We start from the raw sequence: 6,921 nt of genomic DNA, 5'->3' as shown, positions 1-6,921 counted from the left end.
TTAATTATTATTTTTATTTTTTCTCTGAATGCCTGCTAGTTGGGTTCTAATGTGCGAGTGTCTGGGGAAACAAAACAGGCTTTTATCAAGAATGCAAATAATTTCATAAAAGGCTTAGTCACTGGTGATAATTTGCAAAGGCTTATATGATTAGCCTGTCTCTCTCAAAAAAAAACTTCTTGCAGCATGACTGCTTGGCACCGTACAAGACATGGAATTGGACAGGTAGGCCAGTGATTCAAAGTTTAGGAATGGAAAGGACAGAACTGCATTTATTGTAAGGGCAACCAGCTTAGTAGCAGAAAAAAAAATGCTACTTCTATGGTTGCAAAGTAAGAAAGAGTATGGAGAAAAATCATAAAGTAAGGATAGGAGTAATATTAATAGAAAATGATATGAAATATACAATATACATAAATATACAATACCAAGTGAAGTATAAGGGAAAGTTTTCCGTAAGATATTTATAAAACCTTACTGCTCAAACAGAATAAAGGAATACTTGTTCTGTATTTGGGAAGAAAATTCTCCTATTCTGTCTGGTATACCAGTGGATGCAAGAAAGCTACTGTATTCTTTACAAGTCCATAATAATCTAGTAAAAGCTTGGCTGGCATGTAAATTTTTATGTTCTAGAGACCTAAATAACAGTAGTGAAAGCTTAATAATGCATTTTGAAATAGGAGCCTGTAATTGGAAAAAAAAAATCACTCTTTGTAGCGAAACGTGCATGATGTCTATGTTTTGTAAGCCTAGTTTGTCCACTACTGAAAATAATCGTGATATCTTCCTTTCTGGTAGCTCTAGCACATGGTATTGAGAAGACTGAGCGAGCAGTTGAGTTTAAAACCTTTTCAGAGAATTGGCTGTTTTAATTGTTTGGGGTTGTATAGGAAAATAACTCAGATTTGAAGCAGCACCATTCCTTTAAGTTAGCAATGTTTTTCAGCTTTTCTCATCTTTCCTTGAAAACCTCACTTGCTATTACTTTGAACATCTTGTTTGTCTGGGAGACTTGCAATTCTCCATGAGATTACACTGCTAATTGCTTCTGGCGTTGGAAAGACAGAGAAAAATGTGTTTGCTGGAGAAAGGAAGGGAAGCTCGTTTATCCAGAGTCCAAATATTGTCCTTGGTATACTAATTTTATTTTATTTTATTTTTTTGCTACTAAGTCTTTATGTGCAAGAGAGTTGATACGAAGCATTACTTGCTTTCTTTTTGTGCTTGTCCCTTATTAGCGACTTAGGCTAATTTTTTTGTCACTTATGCAAAGACCTCACTGGTTATGTAAAGACCTAATCTTTGCCGTTTCCCTCATGACGGACACCCATTTTTAGACAGACTTGCGTTCAGTTTAATGCCTGTAAACAGTTTATCTTTTGAACATTTGGACAGAAACTTGGCAGCCAACATTTGACAGGACAAACAAAGGAAAACAAATCAAGCATCACTTCCCATTAGGAAGTAAACTATTGTTTGATAGGACGAAGCACAAGATTTCCAAAACTGCCAGAAGCCATACTCCAGATGCAGTAATGCTTCACATAGGATTATTTTGAAAATTAGAGACTTATTTTGTAAATTTTATAATAAATTTTTTGTAAATTTTTGTAAATTTTATTATTGTAAACTTACCATTGCTTGGCAATGGTACAACTAACTGCTAGTGTCTGGCATATATAAAACTAAAAGTTGTCCTTTGTGTGGTCTCAGGCCTTCATTGAGGTTCAACAGGATTTGGGCCTTGCTGGTGCCTGTAATCCTTTGGCATCACTGCGTGTCTGCTGGTACAGCCAAAGAAGTTCTCATCAATCAGCTGGGAGGAGGGAAAAAAAGTACCTGTGGGTCTTTGTCAGATTTTCCAGCTTGCTATATTATAAGCAGTTTCTGTTAAGCTTCTGTCACTCAATTCCTGATGTGTCTGGGTAGCAGACATGTAATGTTCCAGTATTTTTTTTGCTTGGTTGTCCCATTAACGAATACGATTTTTGGATGTGGTGACTGATTGGAAAGGATGTCTCCTGTAGGTACAAAACGCAGGTTTTGGTCATGTCTTCAGGGATGAAGATGCCTTGAAGATTGGTGCTGCGTAACTCACGGCAAGCACTTCTCCTGATCCAATCCACATTACAGTGCTCATAAATGAGACCTAATTCATCAAACACGCACAAGGTAAGCGCAGGTAGTAGAAGACTGTAAAGCACAGGCTCAAAAGTCAGGATATGAGGAGCTTACAGTGAGGACTTAAGTTGTGGTGCGATGAAAGTTGTGGAAGTTTTATGTGAACTCAGCTGCTCCATGCAGCATTCTGCTTTGTTACATACTGTACTTTCGGCCTCCTCCCTTTCTCTGCTTTCTGACCAGATTACTCAGAGCTTTTAAGCTTAAGAGCTGTCCCCATCCTTCCCTCTCTTCTCTCAGGTAGCTGGTTTCAGGGTACTCCTCGCAGTCTGTTTTCTTCATCTGGAGACATTGTTCTTCCCTCACACATGTATTGATCGTGTGACCTGGCTTTCCATTTATTTTTCTGATTCCTGTTTTCCCCTCAGGTATGACTTTTCTAATCCTTCAAGAAAGACAGCCCAAATTTTACTTCTCTGCTTCAATTTTCAGCAATTAAACTCCCTTTGAATACCTCTTCACCCTCAGTAAGGGTGGGATGTTTTCCAATTTGGCCTTGTTGTTGTTGTTGTTTTTTATGATTATTGTCCAAGTGAACTTACCCAACAATTAATCATTAATTTAACTTTCAGTCATCGCGTGCTTTTAATCTATTGATTAAGCTTGTTTTCAGTATTTGTATTTGCTTTACAGTTTTTGGTGTCTCAGATGATTTTGATGATTCCCTATTAGTGTTGGGATATAGATGTTGTGTTTTTTTTCTTTTTTTCTCCTAGTGAATGAATTACAGACAGGAGGTCAGTTTTGTTGTTTTGTTTTCTTGCCTCTAAGGCTGTGTATCTGTTAATTTGGGAAGCGTTACCTGGGACTTGACTGTTTCGGAATGGATGAGGCTGTGGTTGGAGTGCCCTAGGCCTGACTCCTGCCCCCATGCGTGATGTTTTGAGCAGTCGGAAGGTGCAGACTTACTGGTGGGGCCAGATCTTCAATGTGTGTGTCCAGGACTCCTGTGGCTGTGATGTGTGTACCTGCAGTGGGCTGAAGACCTCACGCAGCCAGCCCCATTCCTTAGATTTGGGGTAGCTTCCTGTACTCAGGCCTGGTAGGAGTTCCTCAGGTCAAGAACCTAAGGAACAAATATAAAGCTTCATGTGTTTTACTTGTATTTGTACAAGAATGTGCACATAAACCTGCAGGAAACGAGCATTGTCAGCATCATGTCTCAAAGACAGCGGGACAGGTCTGTGTGCTGCACAAAGAATGGGCCTTGGAAAGGAAACCCAGGCTGAGCTGCACTCTCCCCTCTGCCACCTCCTGAATCCTTCCATTCCTCCTGAATCCATCTTTCCTGTCCTCAGGTGCACACGTTAAAAGCTCTAAAGGTCACCTTTCTCCTGCTGAAATCTGTAGGAGTTAGGAATTACATTCCACGGCCTTCTAAGGACTTGGATCCAAGCCTTGCGGCTGAAAGCACAGAAGGGGCACAACTGTATTACCAATTTCCAAGCACTGGATAGCAGTTTCTTTATTTAATGTTTGTGTCTTTGCATTGAATTGGCTGTCTGAAGTGGATATTAAGCCTAACTCTAATGCCCAGTATACAGAAGGGAAAAGTAGCAGTCCCCCGTAGTCACTTCTGTTAGCGACGCGGGTTGATGTGCGTGTGCTCGGTCGTACAGGTGGCCACGCTGCGTTACCTTTTCTTTTCACTAGATGAGTACCTGAACATCTAGCCCAATAATTAAATACTGAGCGTGGGCTAGAAAAATGAATTACTGTATGCAAGTGGAGTAGGTTCAGCAGAAAAGACTGAGGAGGGATGGTTCCCTGAAAATTATCCCTAAAAATAATAATTTCTCACTGTGTTTGGTTCGGCTCCTTGAGCTGGCTGGCTGACTGCACGGAGGCTTGCCATGGGATGAGGGAGGGGAGGGTGAATGGGGAGGTTCAAGCCTAGGCTAAGGGTAGGTAGGGACCCTGAGAAACCAGCCCTGGCTGCTGCTGAGCTGGGTGGGGTGACGTGGGCTGTGATGCTTGTTTTACTGACATCTCAAATGTAGCTTCCAGGACAAGGCACCCCCAAAAGTTGTGTTTTAGCTATGAAGATTTGGGGTAAACCTGGAACTCGTGACGTAGTTTGAAAGAGGTGAGCTCCCCTCTTCAGCTTTTCAAAGTAAGAATGCAGGTGGCAGACTCCCAGAAGATTCATGTGCGTGACCTTGCTGGAGAGAAGTCTCTCTCTGCCCAAAAGTCAAGCACCTGAGGCTGTTTTCACTATTTCCTGCTGCTTGACTTAGCATCGTGTTTGCTCTCTGGCTATTGTGGCAGCCCTTCTTAGGCACTGAGTTTCCACATATCTTTTTAAGAAGCTATGAAGAACTTGGTTTGGTAAATTTGGGTTACAGGACTTCTAAGTATTGGGTGCTGAAGTACCTATGACCAATTTTGTGAAGTTTGAAGGTTGGTGAAAACAGCTTCTGGTCTCATTGTCTGACTTAAAGTGCTGAGGCTTACCTCTCTTTGTGCATGCATGTGCATGTACATATATATATATATACACACACACACACACACCACACAAATGTATCTATATATGTGTGTGCATATATATTACAAAGAAGTTGAAAGCAACAGCGTAAGTGCAAAATCAATGGATTTTTGCCTCTTATTCATTGCCTTTTTTCTCTACACTACATGAATTACTTTAATGCTTATTATTGGCTCAGAAACACACTCACATACAAGACCATTTAGCTAATACAATTCTTTCTTTGCCAATGATGGAGCTGTAAATATGCTAGGTATGTGCACCACTTATCTTTTAAAGACAAATCCTAAACTTTGTGCTACTATTTTCCATCCCCCCCTTCTTTTCTACTAGCCTGCTTTGTGTCTACCTTCCAGACAACAAAATACCTTTATTCTTTTGATCATAAATGTAGCTCTTTTCTGAGCAAGGATTTTAATTGCATTTGAGCTTCTCCCTGAAAGAAATATTATGCATTTCACAGGGCTGGGGATCAGAGGAAAGAAAAAGGGCACAGTTTTGCTCCCTGCTTTTTCCAGCTAATGACTGGGTCCTGTGTATGTGCGGGTAGGAAGGCTCACTCAGACCCTCTGAGCAGGCCCCTATCTACTCTTTTTATAATCATGGTGTCTTTCCCCAGAAAGAGGAGAACAAAACTGTTCAGAGAGGATGTAATACAACAGCTAGCATCGCTCAGAGATGCTTTTTAGAGTTAACAACCCTGTGGTTAGGTAAGAGAGTGTGTGTTCAGGAGGTGGTGGGGATACAGGAGGAACCCATTTTTTTTTTTAATCATGATTTTAGCTCCTTATGAATGTGCAGAGAACATCGTGGTTGCTTCGGACTGGTTTTCTGGCCTAGAACTGAATGAAAACCCCAATCACCTGAGACTGTCAAGTGACCATGTAGAGGCCATGGTTAGAATATGGTTTGCTGTTACAACTAGTGCAACATATATATTTGCATATAAAAAAATAGATCCAGGGCTTGGGACAAAAATGCTGGTGCAAAATAGCCCTGTAGTCATTTAGTATAGGTTTCAAGGTATACTTTCCTTTAGGAGAATCTGTATTTCTTTGCATACAATAGCCAGCATATAGGAGGACAGCGTAATTATGTTTTACTTTAAGGCATAATGCATCTCATGGGTTACAACACTTAAGGTTACGTGAATAAGAGATTTAATTCAGGTTGTCAAAATATGTTCTTTACTACAGGTGAGGGATTACCAAGATCATTATCCTCAAGGTAAAGTCCTTACATCTCAGGAAGAGCTTTAAAAAAAAACAGCTTTATTGATCAAAATCATTGCCATGGCTTTTTACTTCGGTGGCACAATTAAAATTTGACTTCTCATGCAGCTGCTGAATTCACACCATGTACTTTTAATCAAGCTCTATGGTATTTGCCCAGTCTACAAAATGTGTTCACTAAATATTTAATTAGACTGTGGAACTACTCCCAAAGCTCAATTTTGCTGTGTTAAAAGCTTATAACAGCTTATAACATTGCTCGTGACAGTATGATTCTGCCCTCAGTCTTATGATTTAAAAGAAAAAACAATCACCCTTGCACTGAAATTCTTCTTCTGTGATATGCACATCTCCCTTCTCCAGTTTCTACCTTTAAAAAGAATATTTTTTTAAAAAAAGTTGATAAGCCAGCAATATGCTTTTACTGCTAATGAGGCTAATGGTATCCTGAGGCCACAGCTGGAGCCTGGTGTCCAGTTCCTGGCTCCCACCTCCAAAGCACAGACATACTGGAGAGAGGTTAGTGAAGGGCCATGAAGGTTGTTAAAGGACTGGAACATTTCTATGATGAAAGGCTGGGACTGTTTAGCCAGGAGAAGAGGCTGAGGGTGAGAATCTTAGCAATGTCTAAGAATAACTGAAGGCAGAGTGTATAGAGAATGGAGCCAGGCTCTTTTCAGTGGAGCCCAGGGCCAAGACAAGAAGCATAAACTGAAACACCGCAGCTACTGTCTGAAGCACTTCTTTACCATAGGGGTGACAGAGCATTGGCACAGGCTGCCCGGAGAGGCAGGGGAGTCTTCTTCCTTGCACATCTTAAAAGCCATCTGGACAGGGTGGTCCTGCCTGGGCCATAGGGTTGGACCAAACAGCTTCCAGCCATTCCTTCCAACCTCAGTCTGCAGTTGTCCAGTGAAATCCTTGGGGTAAAGGACTAAAAGCACATGTCCTGCTTCTTGTCAGCTTAGCTACTTACCATCTGAGAGGCTTTGAGGGCCTGGCAAAGGCTTTCTGCTA

The sequence above is a fragment of the Anser anser genome (genome assembly GCF_964211835.1).
Source record: "Anser anser genome assembly, chromosome: 3".
Taxonomy (NCBI): domain Eukaryota; kingdom Metazoa; phylum Chordata; class Aves; order Anseriformes; family Anatidae; genus Anser; species Anser anser.
Note: the sequence above shows the minus strand (reverse complement) of the source record.